Source organism: Clarias gariepinus, chromosome 4, assembly GCF_024256425.1.
Source record: "Clarias gariepinus isolate MV-2021 ecotype Netherlands chromosome 4, CGAR_prim_01v2, whole genome shotgun sequence".
Taxonomy (NCBI): Eukaryota; Metazoa; Chordata; class Actinopteri; order Siluriformes; family Clariidae; genus Clarias; species Clarias gariepinus.
Genome location: NC_071103.1, coordinates 5,126,728 through 5,135,018, shown reverse-complemented (window position 1 = coordinate 5,135,018; position 8,291 = coordinate 5,126,728). Strand labels below are relative to the sequence as shown.

General features: G+C 38.2%; 1 protein-coding gene across 1 annotated transcript in view; it reads left to right on the top strand.

The window, feature by feature from the left end:
• The first annotated feature begins 252 nt into the window (after positions 1-252).
• cobl (cordon-bleu WH2 repeat protein) overlaps positions 253-8,291 on the top strand; it is a 62,003-nt gene continuing 53,964 nt past the window's right edge. Inside the window, exon 1 of the mRNA XM_053494534.1 lies at positions 253-340. The gene's annotated coding sequence lies outside the window, so the exon portion shown is untranslated. The remainder of the gene's footprint in view (positions 341-8,291) is intronic.

Below are 8,291 nucleotides of genomic sequence, written 5' to 3'. Positions count from 1 at the left end.
GGCATAAATTCACTTTTCTGCTAAACAAATATTTTTTCCCCAAATTAATTAAAACGACAAATCTATATTTAATTAAATTCACTCACTCACTCATCTATACATATAAAAACCTTACGTAATTAACATGTGCACACGCAACTCGCCTTCTGTTGCTCGCGCCTAGTTACGGTTGCTAAGCTGCGATTGGTCGAATGCCCTCAAAGGGCGGGATATAGCAAAAGGGAGTCTGTTCGCGTTTAGTCGTGACGTCGAGCGGGAATTGTCTGCTGAAGGCTGCAGGAGGAGGCGGATTAAACTTGGCTATCGTTCGCATCAAGGACTTGGCCACATGAGATTTCCAGTGAGTATTTTAATAATAATTATTATTATTAATACCTGCCTTAAGAAATGAATGAAGTGTAACTTAAGAGCGAGAAAACAGTTTTGAACTGCCTGGTGCGGTTAAAAAATAGGCTAAAGCTCAAACCTCTGGTTGCTTCCTGTAGAGGCGCACTATGTAGAGCACGATGTGGTCGGCTTTAGGCGCTTATCGTAGTGCACTAAGTGTTCAGATGGGAGGCGTTTGGGATTTAGCCCACGGACTGTATGTAGAAAGCCAACAGGTGTTTTTAACGCGTATGGACATTGAGTGAGTGGATAAAAAAAGAAAAGGGAAGGAAAAGTAAATACAGTCAGTGAATGCTAGGGGAACTTATTCCACCCCCCTCCCCTTATATATATATATATATATATATATATATATATATATATATATATATACGTTCTAAAAAAATGGATGCGAGTAATTCTGCAAGACCTCCAACAAGGTATGTGATGATGTTTTATCTATTTTGATTGGCCAACTTAATTAATGAGAAATGTCCTAAGTGTAATAGTGTCCAGCTTTAGACTTTGCTTTAAAACAAAACAAAAAAAAAAAAACCAAGCTGAGTTCAGTTTAGATTTTTAACAATAGATTTTGTCACAAAGCAGTTTCACAGATCCCTGATGAGCAAGCCAGAGGTGTCAGTGGTAAGAGTAAGGAACTCCTCGTTGAGAAGACGCAAGGAAAAGAGTCAAAACGGACCCCGTCCAGGTGTAGAAGAGTGAATTCAGGGAGTATCGAGCTTGTTTACAGGATGTCCAGTGTGAGCAGATTGTCCTGGGATGAGTGCAGAACAGAACATACTTTATGATTGCAGCAAGTACACATCTACAGTATCCAGAAAGTGTGCGATTACGTCATGTAGTTTGCATGATGCTAATCTGTGGGTATAATCTTCCATTACTTAATCACCACGACCCTGACACACCCTTCATGTCTAGTCTGTGTGGGAATCTGAAGTATAGTTTGTCTGGTTTTTGTTGTCACTTCTTTTATATATTATAAATTTTAGGTTAATCCCTAAGAGTGTTCGGCATAAAATTTGACATCTTAATTCTTAAATCTGATCAGTCAGTTACTGAGTCTGTGCTTATCTTCCTTTTAGTTTACACTTATTTACTTACATGGCCAACAAAAATTCTAGCCAACCTCAGGATGCATTTCATAGAAACGTCCATGATATTCAGAATACCTTTCTCTCGACTCTACAGTAGGTGCGTAGAACGGTTGTTCTGCCATTTGGCCTGCTGCCCCTGTTTAACAGGACAACGGTCCTTTTTGTGCCTCTCGTCCTCGGCCCCCGGTGCTTTTATGTAATCAGACCCCATTCCATAGCTCGCTGGGTTTATTTAAAGGCTGCAGTTGGTGAACGCTCTCACAGCGACGTCCAACCCCCGGATCAAAGTGCGCATCGTTCACATATTTACCAAAAGACTTTTAACGTGAATAACAGTTTGGTGCTGCTTTTATACACAATGATAATAATTATAAGTTATGAATACAATACTGTTGCATTTATTTATAAAATTACTAAATAATATCGATTTCAGCTTCAAGAAATGGTTAAAAGTATGCCGACATCTGACCATCACATTCATATGTGCTTGTTGTAGATTACATTAATTTGATCTCCCTTTTGGTAATTGCTGTGTGCTACTAAAAAAGAAAGAGAAGGCTTTTCATTCCATGTTCGAGCATGGCTGTCAGGAGTTGGGACCATTCAGCTGTAGAAGCACTAGTGAAGAGGCTTCAGGTGCGTTCGGCATCCCAAATTCAAGGTGTTCAGTGGAATTAAGGTTGGGGCTCTGAGCAGAATCTTTGAGTTCTTTGCCTCCTTCCTTGGCACACCATAGACTTCATGGAGCCTGCTTCGTGTGCGGGGGCATTGTAATAGAGAACGGGTACCTATAACAGGTTTGGGTTGCAAAGCTACCACAACTAAAGAGATTCTGTATAGTTGTAAACTTCCAGCAGTTTGCGATAGAACCACTTATGGGTGTATTAGTCAGATGTCCACATATGTTTGGCCATACAGTTTATATAATACACTGATTGATTGATTGTAGTTTGGGCAATACGCATTCAGGAATCTATGAAGTACAGGTATCTAGATTTTACTGAATAGAGTTTTGTGAACGTATGTTTTGGATTTGGGCAGCAAGGTTTTGGATTTAGCACTGTTACCTCAAAAATTTGGGGTTTCGAATGTTGCCTCTGGTCTGTGTGTGTGGAGTTTGCATGTTCTTCCTGTGCTTGGGGGTCTCATTTGGACCTAGGAAACATAATGTGTGTAGCCCATAGTTTGTGATTGTGTGGGTGTGTGTGTGTTTGAGCTTGTACCTTGGCACCTAATCCAGGATGTACCGCATACACCCCCACCCCCACTCCCCCATACATCATGTCGTAAGTTCCCTAAACTACGCTCCAGACTCCCTGCAACCCTACACAGGATAAGCGGTAAACATAATGGATGGATGGATTTGGACTTGGCAAACTGACTGAAAAGTTTAAAAGCTCCCCAAATTAACAGCGATTAGAATTTGGTTTGCTTCGTTAGTTGTTGCCTAATGATCTTAGTAGAATAGAGAGCTAGTCTAGCTAGATAACTTTATCAAATGATCTTTTTAGTTTGTTTTTAATGTTTTAGACTAAGTTTTGTTATTAAAAATTATACAAATTGGTTTGGTAAATTTCCCTTGTGTAACTATCAATTTTTTATTTATTTATTTATTTTTTTAGTGCAAAATTACCATGTAAACATATCAAGAATGCCAGTGAATTAAATAGTTTCCAATGATATGAAAAAAAAATAGAAATAGAAATAGAAAACACTCCCCAAAACACACACACACACACACACACACACACACACACACACGCACACCTCATTCCCACCGGCTCAGACGGACCCTTGTGGTGTCAAACAGATAGTATTCTTCATCTGCCTTATTTGGGCCTGATATTGAAAAATAAATGTGCCTGTGACATGTGAGCAAAGTTTTCCAGTTTATGTCAGTCATATTTCCCAGGCAGTTCTTTGTTTGCCCATTATGTGTACCTGAATAATCTGAGCATTTTTTTTATTGTTCAGAGACTTCTTTTTCCACTTTGGTCACTCTTGTTAAATTTAGAAACTCCTGAAAGTGTGCTTTTATAAACCTTTATTCAGAGGTGATGAATGCTTATGTTTGGACACCTTTTGAAATGATAGCCTGCTGTTTAAAGGAGACCTCTTTAAAATCTATAAAACCCAAGGTTGAGTGTTGAGTATAAAAACACACAGGGTCTGACCTCTAATTCTTAACCAAGGCACCAAAACAGAGTCTTGTTTAGTCTCCTGCTGTAGTCGTTGTCATCTCCATGACTCTGAGAACAGTGAAAAAAACCAACAAGTAACAGGTCTGATTCATGAGCAGTGTCTTTATAAACTGTAGCAGGAGAGTAATCAACATCAAGATGTTAAATTCTACCATATTCACATATTAGTAACTACTGCTTCTTTGTGTGTGTGTATATATATATATATATATATATATATATATATATATATATATAAAAAAAACTATCATCTTCTATACCGCTTTATCCTATTCAGGGTCGTGGGTAGCTTTGCATATATTTGGACTGTGAGAGAAAATCGGAGTACCCGAAGAAAACCCATCAAGCATGGGGAGAACATGCAAACCCAAATTTTGCAATTTTGCAGGCAATCGAGCCTGGCTGGGAATGGAACCCGGACCCTGGAGGTGCAAGGCGACAGTGCTAACCACTACACCACCGTGCCGCCTAATAAAGTACTAATGCTAATTATAATACCATTTAAAAAATTGTAGTATAATTACTGGTAGGAGTAATAATTTAAGATTTAATGTTTAAAAAATTTTTTTTTGTATAATTACTGGTAGGAGTAATAACTGATGATTCAAGATTCAATCTTGAATTATTACTCCTACCAGTAATTATACTACAATTTTTTTTTTAAACATTTTTTTTTTTTTACAAATAATCTAATAAGATGATGGATGAAAAGGCGCACAGGAAACAAAAACCGTGAAACTGATATACGGCCCTGCCAAATCACAGGCCTAATATTATCACAGGACCTTGGTGTTCGGCAAAATATGGATGCTAAGTCATTTGCGGTGGAATTTTTACTTTACAAAAATCCAGACATGGCCGGTTCACACAAGATTAAAATCACAGACAGCCTCCGCAATTATTACAAATTACACAAGTTAATATAAAGTCCATTTTTGTTATTGGAGGTTCTGGTACGAAACTCATTGACATTACACATCACCTGAACTGTGAGTTGTAGACCCCCAAAAAGTTAATAGATGTGTGAGTTACAGAAAAATATGATGCAAAAGATTATAAAGTGATTAATTTGTAATCATGCATGATTAATCATTAATAAACCTAATTCCATTATTGTTAATTATATTACTACTATATACCATAATACGACTCCTGCTGCTAAGAATATTCTATTACTATTATGTGATTGTATTTCACTATAATGATTAGTACTCTTTCTTATATTACAATACTACTACTTCCTAGTGCTACTCCTATTGCTAATTTTACTAATATAATTTTTTATTATACTACCTCTTTACTGCTGTTACTGCTACTACTGCTACAAAAGCTACTTTTACCACTACTGCCAATTATATTATTACTAATACTCGTATTGATGAAGACTGAAAAAAATCACTCCATTCCTCCACCAAACAACCCAGACCATCTGATTCCGGGGGATTTTCCCATTTTCCTCCGTCAGACTTTGAGCTTCAGTCAGTATCTGGCTTGAGTTTGCTATTTATTGTCTCTCATAAATTTTTTTTTATTAGCTTCTGTCTGTTTTCCCCTGCTGCATACGCCAGCCCTGTCGTGGCATTTTGTGAGGGAGTGTTTTTGAACTGTTTGCACGTAGAGAAAATTTTTTAAATGCATTTGTTGGTTTTGATTCAGTGTTAAGTCGATCACTTGTGTCTCATTCATAAGCATTTACGTCTATCTGAATGTGCTTTGATATGCTTGTGCACTACGCTATGGATGTTTGTCTGTCGTCCAGCGTCTAGAGCTTAAAATAGAGCTTCCATGCTGTCATTAAACACCATCTCTCCTACTCTCTCTGTTCAAACACACACACACGAACACCTCCCACCGTAGAAACTCGGCGCCACACCCTGTCCTGACCAGTTGGCTTTTGAAAATATATGAAGTGTTCCAGATTGCTGAAGCATGTATTTTGATATGGGTGTGTTACCAACAAGCCAGAATGATAATGTTAGTGTAGAAGTGTCCGAGGCAGTGTAAGGGACAAACTATGTGCGACACACTATGGTTTTTGGTGACCATGTGACTAGTTTCCAAACACGACTGCCAATAATTGTGTGCTAAGGATCTGTGAAACCACAATACAAAGGCAGGCAATATAACGATATAACGATACATATTTGTAATATATCTCAGTAGTATCCTGAGCTACACCACACAGGCAAACTCATAGTTATTCTACTTTTTTAAAGCCAAACATCAGCAAAGCTAAATGCTGCATAATATGTACTGAAGGTCAAGTAGAAATATAATATAATTAGATCATTGAGAATATTTACTATTTATGATATTTGGTGTTTAAATCTGTATCTGGTTGAATTTTCTGATAGGTTTTAGCGGCAGAGGCACAGTTGGTGAAAGTTGGTGACTTTTCTGTTTTCCTAGGCCACACTTATTGATAAACTAAATCAGGAAGTGACAATAAAGTTATCATAAACTTTTATGGATCTGATTTGTTTTAATCTGTTTAATCACAGTACACCAGCTTCTCAAGTGTTGCTCAAGTGTCAGTTGAACAAGTAGGCAGCTTTGCCAATCATTCACAACTGTCATAAATATTTAAAGTCCATGTGCTGTCCTGCGTCATGTGCCCTGTTATAAACACCTATTTTGGAAAACTGAAGCCAGGTGCATTAATAAGTAGACCCGGTGTTGGCTTTCTGCAGCATCAAGGTGTCAAGGCAATTATTCCTTATTGAAACTTATGGTTACTTGTTGACTCCTGCAATCTTCTTACATTGAACATGTAAATAGGTGAAATACACACCTGTTCAACTAGAAGATGAAGGTTATAGTCTTACTTATGTGATGTGTCTATATTCAATAAAAAAAAATTTATTTGTATAGCAATTATAACAGTGATCATTGTCGCAGTTCTAACTATGTCTTTTTTATTAAATAAACGGGAAAGCCAGAAAGAATCACAGACGTGAGGGCTCCTAGGAATGTGTTTTCACATTAGGGCCCGGGATTGTTTCTGAGAACACCTGACCCCAAAGGTCTCAGCGAGAACACAATTTACGCTCAGGAACCACGCCTGAGTACGCTTGAATAAGTGGTCTTGGGCATAGTAGCGGGTACTTGGGCATGAATTACTGTAAATCAAATATGGGAACAAATCGAACCTAAACACGAAAGTAGACCACAGTTTCGATACTATGTCATCAACGCTGTCTGTCTCCTCCGAAATCTCTGTGTGTGCATATAGTAGCACGCGCAAATCTCATCATCTGATTGACACATCCATAAACCTGATAAAGTAGGAAGGCACGTGAAAGCATCGCATTTGATATGTTTTCCCCAAAGTATCAATAATTCTAGGCATAATAAAATCAGCATTAAGTTCGACTTCCTTGTTCTCTTCTTCTCTTGTGTTAAATGGTGGCTCACAAACCAAGTAAGTGCATACTGTTTCAGAGAGTGTAAACATGCAAGTGTACAGAAGTTTTGGGGAATAAAATAACGTTATTCATGCTTACTGTAAAAACGCCCGAAGGCAACCTTATGGACAGTTTTATGGATTTCCCTGACTTTGTTCATGAAGCTTGTCTGGAACCTGTAGCTCTTACTTTGAATGGTCCCGAGCACGGTCTGACTGTCTGCTAAGTGGAACCAATGTTCAACTTCCATCCGCCCATGCTTCTTAAAGTACTTTTTGAGACGTGCAGCGAAACCTGCGCAACAGATCTCAGTCTTAATAGCATCTCCCTTCTGGTCCAGTGGTGCTAACTTGGTCTTGGACTCAACTAATCTGACATCTGAGGATGTCTCAAGGAGTTCCTGGCTTATTCTCATTTTCTTTTTCCTTTTTGAGAAGTTAATGAAAGTCATAATGTAAATTTTGTCCTCGTGTACCAAGTACCCTGTTGCCCAAAGCATTATTTTCTTCTTCCATCATCTGGTCTGGAAGTATAATCACTTGACCTTAAGTTTGTGCACCAGTCACTTGCCTCCATTTATTTGCCAAGTCCATTTATTATCATGGTCAGTCCCTCCAGGTCATTGTGGGATGTAAAGATGTCGTCTACATAGCTTTCCTCCTCAAGGACTCTGCGCTCCTCTTTTAAACAAGCAACATTTGCCAATTTTGTCGTTTTACACATAGCTAATTATGCATTGCACAATCGACCCTTGTCATGGCATACTCGCCTATTCTTCTTTTTATTTATTTATTTGAAAGAGGAAGTGATTTTTCTGCGGTATGACATGCAAGTAGAAGATGTTTCTGTGCAGGTTACTAGGTAGTGACTAAAGATAGGCATGAGTAGAAAAATAGAGCTTGTGATTTAAAATCAGGTTAAGGCAGTGTGTATAGCCGAACATAGCTGTGTGTGTCTAGAGACTACAGTAGGTGCCAATCTTACTGAACCACAAATAGCACTCTACACTCTCAAGTACTGCAACATGAAGAAAAAGGGTTACATATATAGTACCCTGAGCCACCACTGTCCTACTAGGTAGAAATGTTGTATTGTGCCCTATGTAGGTTACATATATAGTGATAAGGGAGCCATATGGATCCAGCTTTACTTGAAGACAGTGGATCATTTCAATCCAAAGATGAGCAAGAAAATATAAAATCCAA